The sequence below is a fragment of the Humulus lupulus genome, chromosome 5, assembly GCF_963169125.1.
Source record: "Humulus lupulus chromosome 5, drHumLupu1.1, whole genome shotgun sequence".
Classification (NCBI taxonomy): Eukaryota; Viridiplantae; Streptophyta; class Magnoliopsida; order Rosales; family Cannabaceae; genus Humulus; species Humulus lupulus.
Window position 1 is genome coordinate 199,099,482 of NC_084797.1, and position 27,511 is coordinate 199,126,992.

Genomic DNA, 27,511 nt, shown 5'->3' on the forward strand with positions numbered 1-27,511 from the left:
ATTGTATGATGGGAGTCATCCATGTGTCAGACACTTGTATTACTAGGGAGGATTCTTCCGCTTGAATGCTTAGTGCTGATAAATGTTTGACCGGTGCTATACTCAAAGTGTCGGCATCTTTGGCACTTGCTAACTTGGCTAAGGCATCAGCATTTGAGTTTTGGTCGATAGGTACTTGCTAGAGAGTATACTTCTTGAACTGTGTTGTAAGTCATTCACCTTGTTTAGATAATCAACCATCTTAAGACCACTAGCATGATATTCTCCAATAATCTGATTAACTACTAGCTGGGAGTCACTGTATATTTCTAGTGACTTTATATTCATATCCTTGGCTAGTCTCAAACCTGCGAGCAGGGCCTCGTACTTAGCTTCATTGTTGGAGGATGTAAAGTTGAATCTGATTGCATTGTGAAACCGATGACCCTCGGGGGTGATTAAGATCAACCTTTCCCCAGCATTGTACTCGTTAGATGACCCATCTACGAACAGTCTCCAAGCAGGAGTTTGGTTTTGATTATCAATCTCTATCATCGGCTCACTGGCAGGGAGTTTGGTGAATTCAGCAACGAAATATGCTAAGGCTTGTCCCTTTATGGTTGCTCGAGGTGCATAGGAAATTTCAAACTGCCCTAGCTCAACTGCCCATTTTAATAGTCGACCAGCGGCTTCTGGTTTCTACAAGACTTGCTGTAGTGGCTGGTCGGTAAGCACTATTATGGGGTGAGCTTGAAAGTAGGGTCGTAGTTTTCTAGATGCCAGTATCAAGCAGTAAGCCAATTTCTCTATAGGCGGATATCGTAATTTCGCTCCCACTAGCCTTTTACTTACATAGTATACTGCTTTTTGAATGTTGTCTTCCTCCCTGATTAAAACAGCACTGGCAGCATACTCTGTTATGGCTAAGTAGATGGACAAAGTCTCTCCTTCGACCGGCTTGGACAAAATGGGTAGTTGCGACATATGGGCTTTGAGCGCCTGAAAAGCCTGTTCACATTCTTCTGTCCATTCAAATTTTTTGGTTCCTCTCAGTAGATTAAAAAATGGGACACACTTGTCTGTAGACTTAAATATGAATTTACTCAGGGTAGCAATTCTTCCTCGAATCTTTTTGGGATTGGCTTCGATTCCTTGCGAGTTTACTATGAATCCCAAAAAATTTCCTTATCCAACACCAAAGGAACACTTTAGAGGATTTAGCTTCATCTGATATTTTTTCAAGATGTTGAAGCATTCCTATAGGTCCTTGATGTGTTCACTGGGCTTTCTCGACTTGACCAGCCTATCATCGACGTAAACCTCCATGTTGTTGTCGATCAGTTCTTTAAACATGTGGTTGACTAGTTCCTGGTAAGTCGCACTGGCATTTTTCGAACAGAAGGGCATTACCTTGTAGCAGTAAAGTCCCGTATCTGTTTGAAAGCTAGTGTGGTCTTCATCAGGTGGATGCATACTAATTTGATTATAACCGGAGTACACATCCATGAATGACAGAACTTCATGTCTTGATGTAGCAGTGGGAAACAGTCCTTTGAGCATGCTTTATTAAGGTTTGTGAAATCCACGCACGTCCTCCACCTACCATTTGGCTTGGGAACTAGTACGGGATTAAAGACCCAAGATGGATAAAATTCTACCTTGATGAATCCATTTTCCTTCAGCTTCTCGACTTCTTCTTTTGCAGCTTTAGATCTATCTTTATCGAGCAGCCTTCTTTTTTGTTGTACTGGTGGATGATTTTTGTATATATTCAAGACATGACTAATCATTGCTGGGTCTATCCCAACCATATCTTTATGTCTCCAGACAAAGACTTCCTGGTGCCTCCTCAAAAACTCAACCAGATTGTTTTTTATTGTTGTCTCTAAGTTTTTATCGACTTTCACAACCCTGGTCGGATCTTTCTCTTCTAGTTGGACCTCCTCAAGGTCCTCCACAGGCCCAACGTTTTCTTCTAAATCCCCAAAGTGAGGATCTAAGTCCCTATCCTCACTTTGGGCAACTCCCTATTTGGTGACTTGTTCACCTGATTGGGCTTGTGCCTCATTTACCACTGTAATGACCCAACTAATTCTAGACTTTGGACCATTAAATCTACTATACATAGACACTAATCTTAAGACAAACATACATATGAAATATTCATAACTTTATTAACAACTATAAAGCAAAGGTTAAAATACATAAAAATTCAGATAGGATATGGGATCCCATTGTTTTGAAAATAAAATAAACATAACTTAAATCTTAAAATTCGTTACAAAACAAGTGCGGTAAATACATAGAACATAATAAAATGACTAAAAACAACTTCGCCCTCGAATCGTTCATGCAGTCCACCGACTCCATTCTCCCTCAATACACAATCCCAAGCTGCCAAGAATCTTACCGCCACCATAACTATTTTCCTACACATATAAAACAAAGGAATGAGCCTAATGCCCAGCAAGGAAAATCTACTAAAAGCATGAAACATAAACATAAACATATAACATACACTATAAACATATATCATAATTCTAACCCATGTACATGGTAATCATTGGGGTTTGCTAACTAAGCAACTATAAGCCTCATACTACAATGAGGTTTGCTAGCTAAGCAACTATAAGCCCCAAGAATATAAAAGTGTTGGGGTTTGCTATTTAAGCAACTATAAGCCCCAAAACATACATATATCATAACATATAAAAACATACTATAGCATAATCATATAAGCATATAATAACTATCCTATTTTCCTTACCAAATACCGGGATGTGAGAACAAGGACGGGATTTTGGACACTCCTAAAAACCATTAATGAGAAAGGTGGGTATTCTTAAAGAAAGAGATGAAAAGGAATGAACTAAACCACCAAGAAGGTACTTACCGACAAGAACCTCAAGTTCAAAGAACTTAGATGCCTAACCACGAATGAAAACAACAAGTTAGGAATTGAGTAGAGAAAAACTATAAAAACTAATGAAACATACAGAAATGGACTAGGAATATGAATACCTTTGAATGCACTGTGACCGTACTACACCTCGAAATCGAAATACACACTATGAACCTTACTTCCCAAGTGTTTAACACGCTAAAGTAAACCTAGCAGTTTAAAGGCTCTGAACTCAGCTTGAAGAATGAAAGAAATGGCTGGGTACTAGGTCTTATTTATAGAGTTCAAGAATGAAAAGATCTTCTTTTAGCTTGAATAAAAATAATGACTTTTTAATTGAAAAACATTTGAAAAATCGTTCAGCAGAGGCTTAAGACTCGGTCAAAAAGATCTGAGGTTTATCAAGAGGTTATGGAATAAAATGAGCTCGATTTCAAAATTGTTTGAAAGCCTGCCCTAAAGCCGATATATCGCCTGGGCTTATGTTCCCGAGGCTCGTCGAAGTATTCGTGCGAAGTTACGTGTTTTTCGTATTCCCCAAGTGGCGATATATCGCCCCTAGAGCTGCAATATATCGGCATACGAATATTATACACGTAATTGCACTTTTTCAGCCTAATTTGAATTGAGTAAACATCTTTGACTGAGTCCTATAATGATTTCAAAGCTGCTGGCAGACTCTGGGATTTTCAAATATTACTCTTAATAAACAATTCCTCACAAATACTTAATTTCTTAATAAACTTGCGCACGACAAGTGTCATTATCTTATTGGGTCTATCTAAACCTTATAGTATAATAAATATCATCTTCATAATCAGCTATATTAATCAAACCTTATGTTATAATTAATATTCTTAAACTATAGGTTAAACTTATAAAATCTACAAGTGTTACTATGAGTGTTCAACTAAGTCCTGGCTTGAACCAAAATCCACCGTAATAAACATACTACAACTATTACTAACTATTACTACTACTACTACTACTATCTAACTAGCTAAGTAAAGTTCTTGGACTTTACAACCACCAGCAACGTTTTTTGGATTTTCTTCTTAATCCGTCTCTTCTTGCCTTCGTGATCGAGGAATTGTAGCATTCTCTGGCCTCTCGCTGGTTTCCCAATACACACCGAACACCTGCATCGGTTGGAAACTTCATGGCTAGATGTCAGACCGAAGTTACGGCTCGCAGATCGACGAGTATGGATCTTCCGATCACAACATTGTATGCGAACGGACAATCAACCACTATAAAAGTAGTGAGTAATGTCCTGTTCGCGGGTGCTGTTTCAGTCGTGACTGGGAGTCTGATCAACCCGGCTGGTGCTAGCCTCTCACCAGAAAAACCATAAATGGTTTGGTTGCATGGTTCTAAATCTTGCACTTATAATTTCATTCTTTCCAGTGAAGATTTGTATAAAATGTTGACCGAGTTTCCTATATCCACCAATACTCGTTTTACCATCATGTTGGCGATCTGAACATCCACGACCAGAGGATTTGAGTGGGGGAATCAGACATGTTGTGCGTCCAACTCGGAGAAAGTTAGTAATTCTTCCTTGTTCGAGCTTTTTTGGGAGTTCGCTCCTCAACATTTAGCATTTCGATGTCCTGATCGTGACGTAGGGTTTTGGCATACCTCTCCCTCACCTTACCACTGTCACCTAATATATGCGGTCCTTCGCAGATAGTTAGCAATGTACCAGCGACAGGAGCTGGCTGGAGAGGAGGCAAGTGTTGGCATACAGGTGCCTGCTCGTTACCTTCGTGAGCCCCCAGCTAAGAATTTTCTCCTGCTCGTACATATCTTCTCAGATGTCCTTGTCGAATAAGGAACTTGATCTCGTCCTTAAGCTGGTTACCCTCGTTGGTATCACGGCCATAGTCGTTGTGAAAATGACAAAACTTGGTTGTATCCCTTTTGGATATGTCTTTCCTGATCGGGGCTGGTCACCTAAAAGGAACAGTGGTATGGCTGGCTTGATACACTTCAACACGGCTATCAACCAGGGTAGTGTAATTGGTGAACCTTAGTTCTTATCCATTTTTTTTTGGAGCGCTTGTTATCAGATGTTGTTGGTTCAGTGTTTGCCCTTTTTCCCCCAATCTTATTGTTACCTTTGTTGTTTTCGTTGGGTTTACCAGACCCACTGGCGGCTTTGGTCAGGTCTTCCTTCTTACCCTGGTCGGCCTTTGGGGATTTTCCTTCATTGGCAATGGCCTCCATGAGCTTGATATATTTGTCTGCTCAATCCAAAAATTCTTGAGTGCTCTTGACTCCATTCTTCCGTAGACTACTCCAAAGGGGAGAATGGGGTTGCACTCCAGCTGTGATTTCCATCACCTTTCCCTTGTTTCCAACAGTTTTATCCCGAGCAAAAGCTCACATAAACTGTTGTATATACTCCTTGAGAGTTTCTCCTTCCTTCTGTCGAATGTCGACCAACTGATCAGCCTTCGTTGGATGTATTTGACCAGCATAAAACTGTCTGTAAAACACCTTCACAAACATCTCCCAGGAAACTATACTGGCCGGAGGGAACTTGAAGTACAATTCTTGAGTAGATTTAGAGAAAGTGGCAGGAAAAATTCTGCACCGAGCATCTTCGGACACCTTCTGGATGTCCATTTGAATCTCAAACTTGTTTACATGAGATACTAGATCTTCTCATCTCGTGAAGGTGGGCAGAACTGACATTTTGAATTTACTCAAGATTTTTTCCACAACAATTTTATTAACGAATGAGGTGCCCTTTCTTCGATCATACTCTATGCATGACATTTTATTCCCGACTAGCTGCTTCACGGCCTCATTCAAAGCATCTATCTAAGCCTGAACAACATCTGGTATTGCTAGAGCGGCTGGAGCCAGGGGAAGTATTAGTCGTGTCTTTCCCTTCGGTCATTGAGCACATCCCTCAAATCTTCATCCCTACGTCTCTGGTCACTTGCACCTACTCGATCAAAGACATTGGGTTGTTTAGGTTGTCCCCCAGCATTTTGGCTCGTTGGTCGGTTCTCCATTGGCGGAGGATTTCGCTGTCTGTCTCTTTCCTCTTGCTACTGACCAATGTTGTTCTTGCCAAAGTCCGCCTCATCGTAGTCATGGCCGACTCTGAATTGCGACCTATGAGTGCGCGACCTGTTGTACGCATTGTTCCCCTATTTTCTTCCTGGTCCATCTCGGTAAACAGGTGGAGGTCTGCATTGATTATTGGGTCCTTTGACATTACTATGTCGTCGGGGATCCCAGACTGCAGAGCCTAAGTCCACCTGTCTCTTGCTTCCCGAGGGACGCTGTCCCCTGCCAGGAAGGTTCTGTTCCCCATCTGTTTGGTGTCTAAGGCTTTTGGGACGCTACTTGTCTCTATTCTGCATGTGTTGTTGAACGTTATCTCGACCATATCGAGAGGGTTGTTGCTGCTCATTGTTTCCATTCAGATTTTGGGTTTGCCTCTCCTGCTGAGCAGTGAGAGGTTGCTCTGGTCTTTCTGGACTCCCTGGGTGTGGTGAATTGTGATGATACTGGGGATGATCTACTGCGAATTTTGGTGAGGGTGAACGTTTGGTGGCTGATATGGTTGAAAGGTTGGTGTAGGTTGTCCTTGAGCCAACTGAATGGCTACTTCCAAAGCTATCGTGGCATCTCTCTGCCAACGATCCATGTCAGCCTACCGCTCATTCAATTCTCGGCGCTGCCGGTCAATCTCCTGGTTAGCTTTCAGAGTAGTTAATTCCTCTTGCAACACTATCAAAGTCATTCGCAAGGTTTCAACATCCATCTCTTTCTCTTCCAGTTCCACTTGTGGCTCGTCCTCTGCTACACCTTATGGAGGAGGTGGATTTGGCACACTTTCAGATGTCTGCCCAGTTTGACCCGCTTTACTGGAGTTCTTTGCCATTGTTTATCTTGAAGTCCTTGAGTTTGGCTCTCAATGAAGACACCAAAATGTTGACTAGCGATTTAGTCAACGACACAGAGTCACTAAAAATGATAAGAATTAGTAACCTGAATGCAAGAACTAAAACAACACAAAGATTTTGTAGTGGTTTGGCCCCAGAGATTGGTAATAACCTACGTCCACTTAGTGATTTTATTGATGTAAACTCTAAAACCTACGATCAGCAAACTAGGGTTCAATAAGTTTCACAAGCTCCAAAGTGGAATACAAAAGTCGTGTATAAAAACACTTGTTCTCTTTGAATGCCAATTATTGTGTATCCTTCAATAAATCTCATGAATCCTATTTATAGGCTCAAAGATGTACATATGGGCCTATGGGCCATGTTCAAGTTTTGTTATAAGAATATTTGAATACTAACATAAATAATGATATTTACATATAAAGAGAGTCAAATATCTCAGAAATATCTGACTCATAACAGTATTTGAACTCTAGTTTCGTTCCTACGAGCATATCTGGTCGCATATGTCAGCACAATCTTCTTCCTTATTGTTCAGCATATTCCTTGCGCCCATCGAGCAGCGTAATTTTTCTTTTACTACTTGATCGTTGGTCGACCAATTCTTTAGCAATAATAGGTCATGTGCTATCCACGTGCGCCTCGACCGTGCCATGTCATCATGCAAATATTTATGGTAATCAACATGGTAACCGGGGGCTTGATGGTGATTGCCATCGAGTTCGCAGGGCCACCGACCATGTCTGTAGAGTCCGGAGCTTGGAGCTTGGGCTTGTTGAGGTAGGCTTTTAGGGAGAGGAACCCTTTGCAACCTTCACATACTTCGAAGGAGCACCCTTTTTTGAGGTGGTGCGTCCTTGCTTAGTCCCCTGGGCCTCAGGAGGTTTCCCCAGGAGGTTGTCCAAATCTGACTCCATGTCACCTTAAAAAGAACAAAGAAGAATAGTTAAGTCGAGAAAGGAAAATTTATACACATTTCGATATTAAAAAAGACTAAGTATCAGGAATCTAACTGAAGGACTCATTAGAGCTCGAACTCGGGGACTAGGAAATTCCCCTATCTTCTGACAAGGCTACTGGATTCCCCTCCCTAAAAGTAAGGGACATCCTCAAAAGGTCCCTATAATCATTTGTACCATACTGCACAGCTACCCCAACTCAAACCTCGTTTAAACTATACATGGACTAGTATTTCCCTCGCCAACTATCGAATCTATGGACTCTAAGGTCTACCCTTGACCATGCCAAGAAGTTATTCTTAGGGTTCTTTAAAGAACCATTACATCAGGTTCATATTTAAGTAGGGAGGGTGACCACATAGATGGGTCGAGCACAACATTACCTCCTCCTGACGAGCTCGCTGAGGCCTCATCCTGTGCCTCATTACCCAAGCCCGAGGGTTCGAAAGTGTGAGATCTAGGGGCATGCGAGCTCGATTCCGCGTATTTTCCTCTAACGGGGAGCTTGGTGGTGGGCACAATCACATCTTCCCATCTCGCGTATTTGCGATTGCTCGAGTCATCAGTAGTCTCACCCTCTTCCAGAAGGTTGCAATGTCGAAGCTTGTCTTCGTGAAGAAGGTATGAGAATGAGCGCCAACTTTAGGGAATCTTAAGGATAACTTCCCTATGTTCCCTCATGGCGTTTATGGGCTGGGGACAATGATAGTTGGTTGTATACAAGATTTGAGTGAGTTAATCAAGCTCGCAAGTGAAAGGGAAAATCTAATCAGAAAAGACTATAGCAAGATACTTACGAATTCGCTGGAAGGAGTAGAAGCGAGAGGGAGTGAGACCATTAGTCTAGAAGAAGCCAGTCTTGAAGTTAGGAGGATGATTTGGGATATCCTTGAATAGTCGTTTCTCCTTGGGATAGCTCGAAAGGTAATAGAACCCGTCTTCGTCGTGAGCTCGGGAGGGATTGCTTTTGAGGCAAAAGAGATAGAGGATCTCATGTGTCGTGGGCTCCCCCCACTTCATCTCCTGGTACAATGACCTTAACGCATTCAAGACCCTGTACGAGTTTGTCTGGAGTTGGAATGGGGCTATCCCAACATAGTCCAGAAAGCTTCGGAAGTAATCCTTTAGCGGCAGTAAAGCCCCAGCTCGCAAATGCTCATGACTCCAGGCTGTGAGCTTAACCTTCTATCTGGATCGCCATCGCCAGAGGCAAAACAGCTCCTCTCGTCAAAGCTGGCAGGGTAGCAAACTAACTCATCGGAGAGCTTCAACCCATGATAGGAGAGGAGCTCAGAAATCTGTTGGGTCGAGGTTATGAAGCTTTTGTAGTGTTCAGCCTCGAAAAAAGAACTCTCCAAGCCGAGATGGAAAGAGATTTGGGAGCTTTGGGTGGTTGGTTAGATGGACCCTCCATGAGGCTGAATGCGAGTTCACTAGGAGAATAGGCTATGGTGACTTTAAGTTTGGGGTCTAACGAAATCGATTGGATCTCGGGCTTTGGATCACGATAGGCCGTAACTCAAAGCTTCTTTCTTTTCCTCTCATCGACCCCGTCGATCTGACATTGTAATGGGCTCGTATATCTTCTTGCTCGCATCGTTCCTTGTGCTCACGAATTAATCATTGTTTTCGTGTAAAAGGCAATTCATGTCCGGAAGTTGATGGATGGTAAAGGATGGCAAGCTTGGGCCTTCACTGATTCATAGAAGATTACGACATCTAACAAGGAATAAAAAGGTGAGTGCCCATTATAAAGAAAGATAAGGAGAATAGGAAGGGATTAAGATCTTGATAACTCGAGCTCGTAAGCTCGAGGTAACGAGATCGGACTAATCGAGCCTGAAGGCTCGAAAAGGTGAGGTTAACTCGAATGCCTATCCCGAACTATTGTAAATTTTTGGGCATGGAGAGTGCACCCATGCGAGAGTGGGGCGGTTATTACCAGTTTAAAAGAATCCCAAATTTCTAGGGAAAAAAAGGGCAGTTACGCGAAAAGGCGATATTTTCAAGATATGTGCATTAAAACCCTAATCCAAAACCCTATTTTTTAAGCTTCAAGAAACCCATAACCTAAAAGGACTCCATTTTCATATGATTTTACCAAAACTTTTGGCCTAAGTTCATGTTCCTAAACACTTCGAATCTGCCTAAACCAAAAATTTACCTAATTTAAAAGAGGCCTTATAAGATCTGGTGGAAACCAGAGAAGTTTTCCTTACGTACAGAAGAAACACGTAAAAAAGGAAAATATGTGAATAAAGATCAGAAACTTACACGAAGAAGATCTTGAAAAAGAGCATATCGTTGTTTGAAGAAGTGTAAGCAGAAACGATCCTACTGAGCCGAAGGTTGAGGTATTACTTTGCTTTTTGGGTTTAGAGAACATGCAAAGAGAAAAAAAAATTATTTTGCTATGGTTTTCTCTGGTGCGTAATTTTCTGAAAGCCAGTAAAAAAGTGGTGAGAATGGGGAAGAAGGGCACACACACACACACACACACATATACCCCAGTGGGGATGCCAAGGGTCAAAGGGATTTGGGCCCTTGATTTGAGTTAAATCGCGATCTGATGGACCAGGTTTAATTCTAAAAGTTGGCGGCAAAAAAGGTCATATGAAAGGACGTGCACAGATAGCTAGGTACTTAAGTACTTTCAATGTGCAATCCCCCAATGACACGTGTCCATACTCGAGTATGGTAGGTGTGCATGTTTTTCGAAAGTAGAGTTCAAAAGTTTTCTTCTCAAAGGATTCGAACCAACACTTTTGAGGGGGCAAAATGTTACACCAAAATTTCGAGAATAAAATAAATGGCCTCAAAATTTAGGCTCGAAAAAGTTAAACTCGTATCTATAAATGTTAGCAGTACACTTATACAAATTGTCAAGTTGTTCCAGATCTATTATTAGCACTCGAGCAAGAGTCACATTGTTTGAGCCTAAGTTGCAGGCTCGAACACACCAACCTTCCCTGAGGAATGTACTTGACCAAATTACTGGATGAGGGGGAGGTTATAACTGGAATGATGAGCTCAAAGTTTGGCCAGTCTCGAAAGTGCGTTAGCACAACAAATGAGCTCAATGACGCATTTGGCACGCAGAAAGGCTATTAGGAAATCTCTATTTCATAGGGATTCATTATTATCATATATTAAATCCATATTGTCATGGGATATTAAGTAATTAATGCATTTATAATATTTATTTCAAATTTATTTGATTGATTGTAACTTCCCTGAATCAGAGGAAGATATTCTCACAAACAGGTCTATAAATAGCCTTGAGTATTTCATTTGCATGGACGCACAAAATTGTACAAAGAATACTCTGCCAAATTGCTTTCTAAAAAAACTTTTAGAGAGTATCAAGATCAATAATACTGGCTCGTGGACTATGCAGATTTTAACTGCTGAACCACGTAAAAAGCTCTTGTGTTCTTCTATTTTTTTCTGAAATATTGTTTAGTGCTCTTTATAATTAAGTTGACGAAAAACGGCGTCAACATAATGTAATTAAAAAATATATATTTTTAATTAGTTTAAAAGGTATATTCTATTAAATATATAGAATATGATATTAAAGTTAATAAAACAAATCGTTAAAACCAAGAATTTTCATTATCTACACACTTTTTATAAAGAAGAGATATGATAAGTTATAAGTTGTGTTGACGCGGTTTTTCGCCAACAGTGAATTATGAAAATAGCTGGGATGAATTAGTGCTTAATGATAAACCATAATAAGAAAAAGGATTCTCCATAAATCTTTAGAACATTCGTCTTTTTTTACATGGTTTGGTGGTTGAAATCCACCTAGTCTACGAGTCTATATTATTACTGTTTTTCTCTCTAAATTTTGACAGAGTTTTTGTATTACAAAAACAACCTCTCATTCCCTATCCAAGATCTTAGTATTTATAGAGTAAATCATTGGACAGGCCTTGGGGTCATCACGTGACTTAACCCCCCCCCCCCCCCCCCCCAAATGTTATATATACCATACTAATTATAAATATTACAATTCATCCTAAGGCATGGTCTGGTCATTAGGTAAAACTGATCTTGGACCCTCAGGGACCATCGGACATGCCCTGTCTGACCATGCACGTCTATATAACGTATCCGGGTTTTCAGGGACCCGCAAACATGCCTTGTCTGACCATGCACGTCTATATAACGTATCCGGGTTTCTAAGGATCCAAGGATACGTCAGGTCTCTAGCGTACCCTGAGCTGAATGTACCGTGAGCTTGTGTCATGGATGTTATACCTTATAATCATTACAACCTCATGCTTATTGCATTGCATTCCCCAGCTCGTGTTAGTCAACTGGGGAACCGTGCGACCTTTGTGGAGAAAATACGAACTTATGGATCATCTATTATAGTTCTTTACTCGCCAGCCATACACAAGCTAAATAAAAGACTCGTGCTGAATTTTAGGATGCACAAGTTGCATTATAGAAAAAATTTACAAAATAAAAAATAATTATGTACATGATAAATATTGATAAGGGCATTATATTTGCACCTTAAAAATATATTGAGGCACCCCATTAATTTTTAAAATTATTTGTAACACTGTTTCTCAATATTTTTTTAACATTATTTAAATTCTTTTTTTTTTATAATTTCAATAAAATTATTTTATCTTGTATTCATAATTTTTTTATTAAATAATGTATATTTTTTTAGAAAAAAAACTACTTTGACAAGTTTTTTCTGTTAAATTTTTTATTTGATTTAAATTTTTTTTCGATGGCACTCAGTCCAATAACTCCCATTAGCGAAGCTTAGTGCTCGCGGTTGAGGATGAGGATCTGAGATACTGCCGCGTGTCCGCGGGGCATAAGTAGGGGTAGCGGGAGTAGGATTTCTCCTGCTATCCCCATAAGCAGGAACATTACGCTCAGAACGAGGCAGTGTTGGATGTCTTATATGCGATGGGGGATGCCTAACTGGCGAGGCAATTCTTGTCCTGTCAGGACGAACAAAATTAGCCCACGGTCGTTCGGCTCCACCATTTCTAACTCTCTATGTCTGGCGATCTAATCGTGACGCAGGAGGGTTGGTTGGAACATGCTGTCTTTGTGAGTTTTCCCCAGGCCTTCCTCGTGGGTTGCCATGGGCGTTTCCAAGCACATACGACGGTGGTACTGAACTTGGGGTCGAGGTCCAAACCGACTGGCTGACTTGCCGATGACCCCTGGGAGGGCCATTAGGCTGAACATCTTGGTGATCTTGTGCCATTGGTACATAACTTGGGGTCGAGGTCCTAACCGATCGACTTGGTTTGGATCGGTCATTCCGGCAAGACTTATGAGACCCACCTTGCCTCTTTCCGACATTGATGTCGATTGCAAGAGGGGGTAGCCGAGCCAAAACCTCCTCGATTTGCTTGTTTGCTTTGGCCAAATGGCTTCTTAACTACATGTTTTCTAGTTCTACCGCAGTCAAGTAATCTGGCTTCGGATTCGGCGGCAATGATGCCGAACTCCCAGTGTCTCCATGGCCCATCGGTTGTTTTCCTGATCGTTGGTGGATTTCAGGGCTATGCTCATCGGAAACAGTAGTATGGTAAACCTCCTACCCACCGGGCTGTTCCATTTCATTGTCGTGCCTCGATCGAGTGACCACCATGATGAATTTTGATTGAGATTTTGATGAAATCACTAATCTGCAGCTCTCAATGAAAGCACCAAACTGTTGATGCAGTTTTTCGCCAACAGTGAATTATGAAAATAGCTGGGATGAATTAGTGCTTACGATAAATCGTAATAAGAAAAAGGATTCTCCAGAAATCTTTAGAACATTCGTCTTTTATTACGTGGTTCGGTGGTTAAAATCCACCTAGTCCACGAGTCTATATTATTACTGTTTTTCTCTCTAAATTTTGACAGAGTTTTTGTATTACAAAAACAACCTCTCATTCCCTATCCAAGATCTTAGTATTTATAGAGAAAATCCTTGGACAGGCCTTGGGGTCATCACGTGACTTACCCCCCGCCAAAAAAAATGTTATCTATACCACACTAATTATAAATATTACAATTCATCCTAAGGCATGGTCTGATCATTAGGTAAAACTGATCTTGGACCCTCAGAGATCATCGAACATGCCCTGTCTGACCATGCACGTCTATATAACGTATCTGGGTTTTTAGGGACCCGCGTACATGCCATGTCTGACCATGTACGTCTATATAATGTATCCGGGTTTCTAAGGATCCAAGGATACGTCAGGTCTTTAGCATACCCCGAGCTGAATGTACCGTGAGCTCATGTCACGGATGCTATGCCTTATAATCATTACAAGATCATGCTTATTGCTTTGCATTCCCCATCTCGTGTTATTAACCAGGGGAGCCGTGTGGCCTTTGTGGAGAAAATACGGACTTATGGATCATCTATTATAGTTCTTTACTCGCCAGTTGTACACGAGCTAAATAAAAGACTCGTGCTGAATTTTAGGATGCACAAGTTGCATTATATAAAAAATTTACAAAATAAATATGTACATGATAAATATTGATAGGGGCATTATATTTGCACCACAAAAATATATTGAGGCACCCCATTAATTTTTAAAATTATTTTTAACACTGTTTCTCAATATTTTTTTTGACATTCTATAAATTCTTTTTTTTTTATAATTTCAATAACTTTCTTTTATCTTGTTTTCATAAATTTTTTATTAAATAGTGTATATTTTTTTAGAAAAAAAAAAACTACTTTGACAATTTTTTTTGTTAAATTTTTTATTTGATTTAAATATTTAAAATATATAATATTTATATGTATTTTTTAGAATATTAAAAAGAAAAATAAAAGCATAAGTTGATATAAATATATATTATATAATAATTTTTAATAAAAATAGGGTGTCTTGATCAAATTTTGAGGTGCAAATATAATTACTCATATTGATAATCTCGTGATAGTTCAGTTATTAATATTATAAAGTTATGGCTAAGAATTTTTTTTAATGAAAAATTAATTTAATTTATAAAACTATTAAATATTTTTTAAAATGTCATGTTTTGGTTTGTCATAAATTAAGTGGTCCAATTTTTTTTAAGATTGATTCACCATTGTTTATATTTTATTTATATATTTTAAAAGAAAAAATAAATAAAAATAGCTTTTAGAGACCTAAGTGTTACGATTTGAAAATGTTGTGGACCTAACTGATACAAAATTAACTTTCGAGACATAAGTGTTACAAATTGTAAAGAATGAGGATTGCAGTGGGAAAAAAACTCATTTAGAAAAGTAAGTACTAAATTTTATTTTTATTTTTTGCGAATCAACCTTTAGTGCAATTTTGGTAGGACTTCACTAGACCATAATTCATGGATATGAGATTCTGACTAGCTCGTTCTGGAATTATGATCTGTTTTCAAGGAGTTATGCTTGTTTGTTACTGTCATGCTAGTCCGAGCTCTGCATCTACTCGCACAAGTGCCAATTATCTATGATGCGACATCACTATTTTTCTCAGCTACCTTCTCCTACCGAGTTGGTCACACATTGTGTTTTTGAGCTTAGAGCACTCCCAATGGATGCTCTACTCCATCCTTTAAAATACTTCCTCAAAGCACACTTTTTTTCTATTTTACCTCTAAGTTTTACATTATATCATACATCAGCTTCTCTATATATTTCTCTACATCATTTAAATATTATATCTTTAAATATATTTTATTAATTAAAGTAAAATAAAATAATTAAAAAAGAAAAAAATATATATATACTAAATGGGAGAGAGAAAGCTTATAAAGAAAAATAATAATATTAAAATATTATATAAATGATATGTAAATGTTATATAAATGTAGGTATGGATTAATTAGACTTTGTGCGTAGCTATTATAAATATATGTATAAAGAAGCTAATGGAAGATTTTTTGTGAGTTTTAGCTAAATATTATAGAGAAAGTGTAGTACAAAATACACTGCCAAAACATATTTGTTTTATAATTTATTTCAAGCTTTTACTATATATCATACATCGGCTTCTCTATTTTTTTTCTACATCATTTAAATATTATATTTAAGAAAAATATTTTATTCATTTTAAGAAATAAAATAATTAAATATAATAGTATCACACTCATATATATACAAAATTTTATAAAAAAATAATAAAATATTTATAGCTTGATGAATAGTGTTTCACTACATATAGAGAAATACTATTCATTTAGGTAAAAAAAAATACAACTTTACATCACCCATTGGAAGACTATTTAACAATTTTTTCTCTATATTATAAAGAATTAGACATTTTACCTCCTCCATTAAGAGTGCTCTTAGGGGACTTTATTCACACGCATCTTTGGTATACTCTTTCAGTGTAGAACTTGGCATTCCACCTACTAGATTTAGAATCTGAATTAGCCCCAACCCTAGTTGTATTGGTTTCCCACATAAATTAAATTGTGGGCATTATAACGTTTATGAGTGTTTAGAAATCATGACAACACACCTCATATATTTTAGAAGTCAATATAAAATTACCTTTAAAACTAGATTTGACCAAAACACTCTTAGTTATTTTAATCAATACTAATTTATAATTATAAGTGTGGTATTTACTATTTATCTAACAATTAAGAGAGTGTTTTGGTAAAAATCTAATTTAAAGAAATAATTTATGTTGATTTAAGCAAAGAGTTTTTTTTCAGCTGCAGACCTCATTCTTTACGTATCTGGTTTTGGCCAAATCAGGTGGCTCACATTGATCTATGTCACTTACGTATAGAAAGGGATAGACAATTTCCACAAACCACCATCTTTCATTCAAAAAATTTCTCCATCTTCTATCTTCTGTGTTTTCAAACCTCCTTCCTTCTTAGAGAAAGAAAAAAAATCCCAAAACCCTTTGTTCCAAAATCTTTCGGAGGCCAAACTATTCAGCTGCCCAAGAGTGAGTCTTCCAATCCTTACGAAATACACCTCCTCTATCGACGACCATACTGTATGTCCTATCACTTCACATGGGCTCTTTCTTAATTGATTTCTGGATTTTATTTATCATGCTCCTCCATGCTTCGCCGTAGCCAATATTAGGGTGTCTTCTTGATTTTTTGGCACATAGGTTTCAACTTTAGGTTTACACGGAAGGTTTGGAACCTTGGCTAAAATTATGATATTCACGACATAGGATATTTTCTAGGTAGATTTGGGTAACTTTTGGCAACTTTACAAAATACCCATTCGATGTATAGAAAATGAAAGGTTAGGGTTCAAAAATCAGATTTCTTAGGGAACACACTTTCTTGGGTTGTTTTTCTCTAAACCGCCCCCCAAGGACAGTAGTGGCTGGGTTTTTCTGGCACACGGATCCCTAAACACCAGGGATTTGTTGGGGAAACTGAAGCGTGTAGCGTAGGGTAGCGCGTGGCATCACGCAACGGGCTGAGATTAACTCAACTCGGGCATCAAAAGCACCATTTCCCTTCGTGCTTCCTTGCCTTTATCTTTATAAAATATTAGGTCGCCTATTAAGTGACTCATCGTTCTTGTTCACTAGGCAATCTAATGGCACCCAAGAAGAGCGTACCCTAGAAGAATGCAGCTGGCCCTTCGTCTCAACAAACCAACAAGGGAAAATAGATTGCCTCCGAATCTCCTATTCCTCATTTCGGCCTCGTGGTGGAGAGGGAGATCGTGGTTGACCCTAACGCGTTCTTTAAGGCATAGTCAATTGTCTCCAAGATCACGACCCAAGGAAGGGTCAATAAAATAATGCTGAGCCACAACATAGAGGTTGGGACCGGCGTCCTATTGCTCGCCCTCCGCTCGAAGGGGAACGAAGTTGCGCGCCACTCCAGGATGACTTTGCGGCCTAGAATGATGAGCACTTAAAGGCAGGGGCCTTCCTTCCCCTTGAACAATACTTCGTTGACTTCCTTAACTATGTGAAGTTGGCGCCATTTCAGCTCCCCCCCCCCCCCCTCCCTAACTCATACCGACTTCTGGCGTGGCTTAAATACCTCTTTTTAAAACACTAGTGGGAGGTCCCTACTCCGGCATACATCCTCTATTTTTTCTACCTTAAGGCCAACACGGAGCAAAAGGCCAAGGTGATGGATTCTACTACCTCACCCGGTTGCCGAATTCAGCCCCGATGATCGAGCTCCCCAGCCACCCTAACGACTTCAAGGACAAATTCCTTATGTCGAATGGGTTTCGCAATTGTGAGCATTGATACTTCAACCACCCTCGTAAGTCTTTTTTCTTTTTTCAACTCATGAAATTATTCTTTCTTACTTAATAGCTATACTCCTTGTACTCATACTGATTGAGTTTGCTATAATTCTTTTTATGTAGCTATATTTGTGAGGAGGGAGAAGTCTGCGACCCTCGGGGAGCACTATGAGACTTTATCTGGGCTTCCAACCCGTGAGAAGGATTACCGCCAGCTCGTGAATGACATCACGATGCTGGCGTGTCAATTGATCGGCGAAGGCAAGACGTTGGCCTTAAGAAGGACCCGGGCTACCTTTCTGGTAGTCCACGAGCTCCCACCTCCCCAAGAAGAAAACCTTGAGGCTACTGATGGGGAGGAACAAGAAGAAGACGAGGTCCCTCTTGTGAGGAAGAGGCGGGCTCCCGAGGCTGCCCGGGGCCCTGACCCAGAACGAGCTGCATCAGGAGCAGTCGCCAGCCCCTCCGGCTAAGGTAACCCATATCCCTTTAAGGAACTAGACAAGGTTGTCACATATTTTAGATTAGTTAGATTTAACCCCAACCAACTCGTTCACCACAATCCTAGTAATCCAGATCGCAAACTAACCCTGCTCCAGTGTGTGGATCATCTAGTGTTACGTCATGGTACGGGTTATCCTAAGGGTACCATTGTATTAGACAACACTTCAACCTTTAGGTCAGTTATTTTTTAGGAATATGGGACCAACCGTAGGTCGTGGCCTTCTTTGCTCCAAGGCATATTTGCCCCTGGATTTAGGCAATATGTAGATGATTCTAGCCCCGAGGTAGGAGTTGAGCCTGAACCTCCCATAATTCAAGAAATTGTAGACTTAGACTCCCCCTCTCCTCCAGCAGTCCCAAGGCCGGAGGTCGTGACAATAGACTCCTCCCCTAGTCCGGAGGGTAGGACTTTCATTTATTTCTTTTATGTAAACTGACGACATTACTCGTATATTAACTTCCTTCTAATTCTTTTCAGGCAAAGAAATGGCACAACCAGGAGCTCCCAACATCCGCACGATTTTCTAGGAGGGAAAAACCAACTTGGGGCCTGTCGTAAAGAAACCCCGGTACACAGTAAAGAAGACGCCCCTTGCGACAGGGAATACTTCCAAATCTCCGACTAAGGGGAAAGGCACGAGCTCGGCATCTTCGACTCCCACTACAACGAAAAAAGGGGTCCTCCTCCGCCTCCTCCTCGATTTCCACCTACTTCTGCTCGGGATCAGACAGTACAAGCTGATCCCACAGCTTATATTGTCCCCACCACCACCGTGCGCATCCCAGTTAATCCTCGGGATTTGGAAAAGATCCCCGATACTTTTCGGGGGACTCTCTATGAGACGGCGAACCACGTGGTGGAGCACATATACAAAGCCAACCCGAGGGACCTGAGGACAATAAAAGAGAGGAGCCCAGAGAACGTCATGGAGTCTACCTTGGGGATGACCCTCATAGTAGGATAGCTTTCCTTAGTTGAACATATCTATATTATTTTTTCTTTTTATTTTACCCCAGTATGCGTCTAACTTTTTTCCTTATTTTTTGCAGTCGGTCCTGGCTCAGCACCGCAGTATAGCCCGGGTCAGGGCTAGGAATGAGGAGCTTTAGGCTGAGCTCTAGGTCGCCCAGACCACCCTAACTGCTGCCAAAGTTGCCCTTGTAGCTACTCAAAAAGACGAGCTCGATGCCAAGGCTGCCCTTGCATCGTCTCAAGAAAGCGAGCAAGCTACAAAGGTTGCCTTGGCCGCTATTCAAGTCAAGGTCGCTGAGGCCAAAGCCAAGCAGCTGGAGGCCGAGGTTGTTGTTAAAGAGGAGAAAGTGGCCTCGCTGTCCTCCATGGAGAGTATGCTGTATCACTGCTGGGCCTTCAACCAGGATGGTAACTTCTCCTTCCTGGCTCTCGAAGTGTTGGGTCCATACCTCGAGAAGTTCAAAGCTCAGATCCTACAAGAGCAGTCTGAGATCGGGGATGCATCCACTGCGGGAGAGCAGGAGATTAAAGAGGTTACATTCTTAGAGCGCCTTGGAGGAGCTTGATGATGTTTTCCCTTCTTTTCTTTTTCTTTTTGTAAACATTCTCCATTTGGCCTAGTTTGAGGTTGTTTTTCCTCGAGACAATTTGCTTTTAATTCATATATCTAGCTTTTTATCTATTTTCCTTTTCCTTGATTGTCTCTCATGTTTATGCTTTTCTAGACTTGCACACTCAAAATATTAGGAATTTATTTTTAGATCGGGATAGATATTTTGAATTTGGTTATATCCAAAATTAATGTGTTGATTTATATCATACCTGTTAAGTATCAGGCCTTGGACTCGGTTATATCTGGGATTTTAAATATTTCAAACTTAGTCCTCGTTAGGTTTACTGTTATCTCGAGCTTCTAAGGAAGCCATCTAATTTTAAATTTTTCTAACTTCTAAGTTTTGGACTTGGTTGTATCCAGGGTTTTAAATGATTTAAAACTTAGTTCGTGCTAGGTTTATTGACACCTCGTGTTTTCTTTAAAAAAAACATCGGTTAATCAATTTTACTAACTTCTAAATTTTGGACCTGGTTGTATCCAGGGTTTTAAATGATTTAAAACTTATTCCGTGCTAGGTTTATTGACACCTCGTGTTTTCTTAACAAAAAATCGGTTAATCAATTTTACTAACTTCTAAGTTTTGGAGCTGGTTGTATCCAGTATAGTTTTGTACCTAGTTATATCCAGGATTTTAAGTGTTTTAAATGTTCTGATCTATCTCGGGTTATATGCCCCCCAAGTAACCAGAATGTTAACTTTCTCGGTTACTTGGACAAATGTTATCACACGAACTAATATACAAACAAGCTATATGAAAGACAAGAAATACATAACGATACCTTCATTTCTTAATCAAATGGATTTTATAACTAAGCCTTACATGGATGGATGGTATCATCATTGATAATACTTATTCAGGTGCATGGCATTCTAGGTCCGTGGGACTATTTCTCCATTGAGTCGAGCTAATTTGAAAGTTCCTTCACGCATGACTTCCAATATTTGATAGGAATTCGAACCTAAAGCAGCATCTTTGGGGTCCTTGTTTGCCAAAAAGACCCTTCGGAGGACTAGGACGCCCAAACCAAAACTACGCCTTTTGACCTTGTAATTAAAATAAAGAGTGATTTTTTGTTGGTAATGCGCGAGCTGTAGCTGTGAATCCTCTCATTTCTCATCAATTAGGTCGAGAGATGCATTAAGAAACTCATCATTCTGCTCCTGGCTGAATGTCTGGAGCCTGTGCGTGGTTACTTTTGTTTCGATGGGAAGGACGGCCTTACTTCCGAAAGTCAGGGAGAAAGGGGTGTGTCCCATGGGATTCCGGTGGGAGGTCCGGTACGCCCATAGTACCTGCAGGAGCTACTCAGGCCAGACTCCCTTGGCCTCGTCTAACCTTTTCTTAAGACTCGCCTTGAGGGTCTTATTCACGGCCTCGACCTGCCCATTGGCCTGGGGGTACACAACTGAAGAGAAACTTTTAACTATGCCATGCTTTTCATAGAACTCAGTGAAGAGATCATTGTCGAACTGAGTTCCATTAACTGACATGATCTTCTTAGGAAGCCCAAACTGGCACACAATGCTCTTAATCACAAAGTTAAGGACTCTATTTGAGGTGATGGTTGCCAAAGGCTCGGCCTCTACCCACTTCGTGAAATAATCAATGGCCACCACCAGGCTCAATAAATAATTGAATGTAGAAAGGGGTAAAAAGGAGTCCAGGACCCGCGTGGCTAAAAGTAAGCCAAAAGAGCTCACACTCTTTTTTTTTTTTTTGAGTTCAACTGAGAAACTCGAGTCTTATAAAAGACGCAACTCTACGAGGGAAGTCCTCGGGTCGAGTCTTTGCGAGTTCATCCCAAACAAAGTGAACCCCTTCCGGGTCTTGGTCAGGAAGATGCAGATAAAATGCCAATAGCCTGATGTCAGCTTCCGAGCCTACGTTCCTGGAGCGCTTCTGCGTCTTGCTTTCGGCTTAGCCCACAATCATCATTTCCCTATAGCTCTTGAGGTGACAGCCTTTTCTATTTTAGTTGGGAAAGAACGGCGAAGTCCATCCTAACCGTCCAATGAAGAATAAGAGGAGAGCAAAGCGCTAATGGCATGCGAAGCGCATGCAGAACGGGCACGGAGAAAAAAAAAGTGTGGAGGAGAAGCAGCCGAGCTCATTCCCTTCGCTTCCTAGGCCCAAAGCAGTGCAGTCTTTCCTGGCCAAATCAAGGATTTGGGGCAGCTACTTAATAAAAAAAAATGTTTTTTTTAGTAATATATATGAATAGAAAGATAGATCTATCCATCTATCCTATCCGATTTCTATTTTTTTATTAAAACATTCAGCTGTCGACGGACAAACTTTGCCAAAACGTCGACCACAAACGAAGGATGGCCAGGCCCCGGTTCATAGGGCTCCTCGCTTTAGTCCATTATTTTCCTTCTTTATAATGAACTCCTCCATTTCCCGTAGGTAAGCTTCTATTAAATCAATTCCCCATATTGTAAATGGCCACGGGGATGAGATCATTGTTAGCTCGACCGGCGAAGCTCGTGCAATTGTGGCGAATCGTTGGCATTTGTCGCACTTTCGAACATGGGAGATGGAATCTTTTGTTAAAGTGGGCCAAAAATAACCCTGTCTTAATATTTTTAAGGCCAAGTTTTGCCCCCAGCATGATCTTTACAGAAGCCTTCATGCACCTCTTGCAGAATAGTTTTAGCCTCCTCTGGTAGAACACACCGTAGAAGAGGAAAAGAATGGCCATGTCAGTATAATATTCCATCCATGACAACATATCTTGGAGCTTGATAGAGTATCCTTCTCGCGTGTTTTCTTTCTTCAGGCAGCTTCCCTGTTGTAAGATATTCTATCATGGGGGTCATCCAGGTCGGCCTAGTGTCTATCATCTCGACCTCCATCGCGCTTCCTGCCACGCTTGGACTTTCCAAGAATTCCACCGGTACTACGTTCAAAGTCTCAGCTTCCTTGGAGGTGGCGAGCCCGCCAAAGCATCTGCATTAGCGTTCTGCTCACGAGGAATCTATTCGATGGTGCCATACTCAAATTATGATAGCTCTTTCTTCACCTTGGTTAGGTAAGCTTCCATCTTGGTACCCTGCGCTTGATATTCTCCTAACACTTGATTGACCACGAGCTGGGAATCGCTATAACACTGGAAGACCCTGGCCTTCAATTCCTTTGCCACTCTAAGCCCGGCTAACAAAGCCTCATACTCGGCTTCATTGTTTGATGCCTCGAACTCGAATCGTAGCGTGGTATGGAATCGATGCCCTTCCAGAGAGATCAATATGATCCGAGCTCCGGACCCGTTCTCGTTAGAGGAGCCATCCACGAATATTCTCCACAACATCTGTACTGGTTCTTTTAAAAGCTCATCTTGAAATCGGGTGCATTCAGCGATGAAATCAGCAAGGGCCTGGCTTTTGATCGAAGTCTATGGTACGTACGGTATTTCAAACTGGCTGAGTTCGATTGCCCATTTTAAGAGACGTCCCGACGCTTCAAGTTTTTGTAATACCTGCCTTAGGGGTTGGTCGGTCATGACATGGATTGAATGGGACTGGAAGTACGGCCTAAGCTTCCTGGAGGCTAATATCAGGCAGAACGCCATCTTTTCCATTAGGGGATACCGTGATTCAGCTTTGAGAAGTCTTTTACTTATATAATATACTAGTTTTTGAACCCGGTCTTCTTTACACTGCGCTGGCTGCATTTTCTGTCACAGCCAAATAAAGGAATAGTGACTCCCCTACCACTGGCTTAGAAAATACTGGGGGTTCGGCTAAATGCGTTTTTAGACTGAGAAATGCCTGTTCGCACTCCTCAGTCCATTCAAATTTCTTATTCCCTTAAAGCAAGTTATAGAATGGCAAGCATTTGTCAGTGGATTTTGAAATGAACTGATTAAGGGCTGCCACTCTTCCAGTCAGGCTCTGGACTTCTTTACGCGAGATGGGCGAAGGAATTTCCAATAATGACCTAATTTTATTTGGATTTTCTGTTGGTTTTTATTGATCAAATCAGAGATTATGCGCAGCGGAACAACAATCAAATTGTTAGATTAATCCCATAAGATTTCTAGATCTACTTCTTCACGTGCATATATATATTGAATCAAGGACATGAACAGAAAAATTACCTCAGGTCCTTCCTTGCTGCTATCTTTTCGTACGGCTAAATCCTCGAGATTTCACACCAAGATCTTCCAAAATGTTCTCAGGCACACAAAGAACGAGTGTGGGCTCGTTATACAAATAATAGGCAATAAACTATTTATCAGATGTTCTCAACACATGAGATCTGATAAAGTTTGGACCTAGGTTTTTGTGAAGAACAATGACTTTAGTTTTTGTCACTGTTCTCTTTCTCTGAGAGAGATTCCTAGATATTTTTCTATCCCTGAAAAGTTATGTTCTGTGAAAAACTGATATCCAATATTTAATAATATCCAATATATTAAAATATTTGTTATTTTAAACAAATTCAAAATGACTGATCAGTTATCAGATTTTTGTTTAAATAATAATATTTTAATCATATTAAAATATCTCATTATTTATTTAATATTTAAATAACTAAAATTGTGGAATCAAAAGACTGAGTACATCTCTTATGCGTGTAGCACATTGCCTGTGCACTGTGCCACACGTGTACCACATGCCTGTGATGGCATGTGATTTTTCCTAATTTTTATTATTATTTAAATACCAAAAATCCCAAAAATAAATTAATTCAAAATTAATTATATTTTTGTTAAATCAAATAATTAATTAATTACACATAATTAAACAATAATTATGTTTGATACATAGAAAAATATTTTACTTATCACATAAGTTCTTTTTGCCCATATTTTGTATTTGCCTTTGACAGTGATTGTTTAAGCCATTTCAGGGACCATGGACCTGTAACATTAAGCTCCAATAAATTGAAACTAAATAATTAAACTCTTTAATTATAATAGTTAATTTATTAATTCTGATATTATTCCAATATAAATTCAGAATTGCACTCTTTATGTTATAGATATACTTTTACAGAAATTTTTTTCTTAAGTCGTCCATTGATATAACCATCTTACAATAGTTCAACCCTCTAATTAATTAGTTCATAAATTAGAATGGGAGAATTACCATTTAACCTTTCTAATTTACTTCTTATTGCTTAAATACCATTAATTCACTAGTGAATAATTAATCTATAATCTAATTATAGATTTGAGCACAAAATCATTCAGTTCCAGAATTAACCCTTAAGGGAACTAATATACGATCCGTTAGGAAAGATTAGATTCTGTATTATTGATACATGTTCCCAGCCATCCATGATATTAAATCTCCAAAACAGAAGTCATTAGCCTCATTCTTTGAAGAGACCTTAATGAATGAATCAAAAGATTTAATAAACATGAACATGAGTTCATGAACACTCAGGATTTAGATTGATCTATAAATGATCATCAGTTATGATATGAATTACAAGTCTTTATTGTTAAATGGTTTTTGGATAAAGACTTTAATTCACATCGGTCCATGTCATATATAATCATATTATATAAAACACATTTACCGAGATGTCTTTCCACATCAATAATCCGAATCTAGATTATTTGTATCATTATGATACTTAGTAAACCGTACTTACAACTCCAATTAAAGAATTCCATAACTTTAATTTGTTGTTGTTGACTATTTTTATTCATTCATGTGATCTTAATTCTCTCGTACTAATACAAGATCACATCCTCAATAATGAATATGGAATTTTTCTGATATTTACAAAATTATTCAAACAATAATTTAACAATCTAAATATGACAATAATAATAAACCATTGTATTTATTTATTCACAGAAAAAAAATGTCTTTACATGCTTTTAGGACACACTCCTAACATTTTCCTCTATCCCCCTCGTATTGACTATGAATCCCAGAAACTTTCGCGACGCCACTCCGAAAGTACACTTCTGGGGATTCAACCTCATGTTATATTTCCTCAGGATCTCAAAACATTCATTTAGGTTGGATACATGGTTGTTGGCAGTCTTGGATTTGACTAACATATCATCGATATACACTTCCATGTTTTTTCCGATTTGGCCAATGACATTTTGTTAACTAACCGTTGGTAGGTAGCCCTGGCGTTCTTTAATCCGAAGGCCATAACTTTTTAACAGTATACGTTTGTTGGAGTCATAAAGCTAGTATGCTTCTGGTCTATAGGATTCATCGCGATCTAGTTATATCCAGAATATGCATCCATGAAGGACATGAGCTCGTGCCCCGCAGTGGCATCTACCAGCTGATCAATTCTCGACAATGGAAAGCAATCCTTAGGACAAGCTTTGTTCAGGTCGGAGAAATCAATGCAGGTCCACCGCTTTCCATTTGGCTTTGGGACCAGGATAGGATTCGCGACCTAGATCGGATATTTGGATTCACGAATGAACCCGCACTTTAATAACCGAGCTACTTCTTCCTCCAACGCCTCACCTCGGGTTGTTCCTAAACGTCTCTGTTTTTGGGATTTCGCAGGTATTCTATTATCCAAGTTTAGGGTGTGCATGATCACACTCGGGCTTATTCCCACCATGTCTTCATGGGACCAGGCGAAAATATCTAGATTCCCTTGTAGAAAATTTATCAGCTCCGTATTCCTCTCATCGTCAAGATTTTTCCCAATCTTAATGATTCTCGAAGCATCTTCGGGATCAACATTTATCTCCTCGAGCTCTTCGATAGCTTGGAGCTCTAATCTATCATCGCCTGTTCGTGGATCAATATCATCACTTGGGGCGATGCCTCTATCCTTGGCTTTCTGAGGTTCTTATGTTCTAGAAGCAACTTCTACTTCCTGTGACTTCTCGCCTCCGTCATGTATGGCCATTGTTTGCTGCCCAGATTGGAATTTTACCTTCATGGAAATTCTATAGCATTCCCTGGCAGCGAGATGATTGCCTTTGACAGTGCATTCCCACAGAAGAGGGGAATTTGATTACTAGGTGGTGGATAGAGGTTATGGATTCAAACTTCATCAACGCAGGTTGGCCCAAGATCGCATTATAAGCCGCTGGACAATCAATGACCACAAACTCAAGGAGTTTGGAGACAGTTTGTGGGCCTTCACCCAATGTCATCACTAGTTCAATCATTCCGATAAATGTTGATCCCTCACTGGAAAATCCATATAAAATCATGGAAGTTGCCTTCAGGTCAGTTACACATAACCCCATCTTTTCTAAGGTAGACCTAAAGAGTAAATTCACAGAACTTCCGTTATCTACTAGTATCCTCCTCACTCTTCGGTTGGCATGCTGAACCGTCACGACTAGAGGGTCGTTGTGCGGGAACTGGACATGGCTGGCGTCTTCCTCCGTAAAAATGATCAGTTTCTTTTCTAACCGCAGGTACTTTGATAGTCGTTGCTCTGGGATGAACTCCACTCCGTTGTGGGATTTCAGCTCGTTGATATACCTCTTTTGGGCACC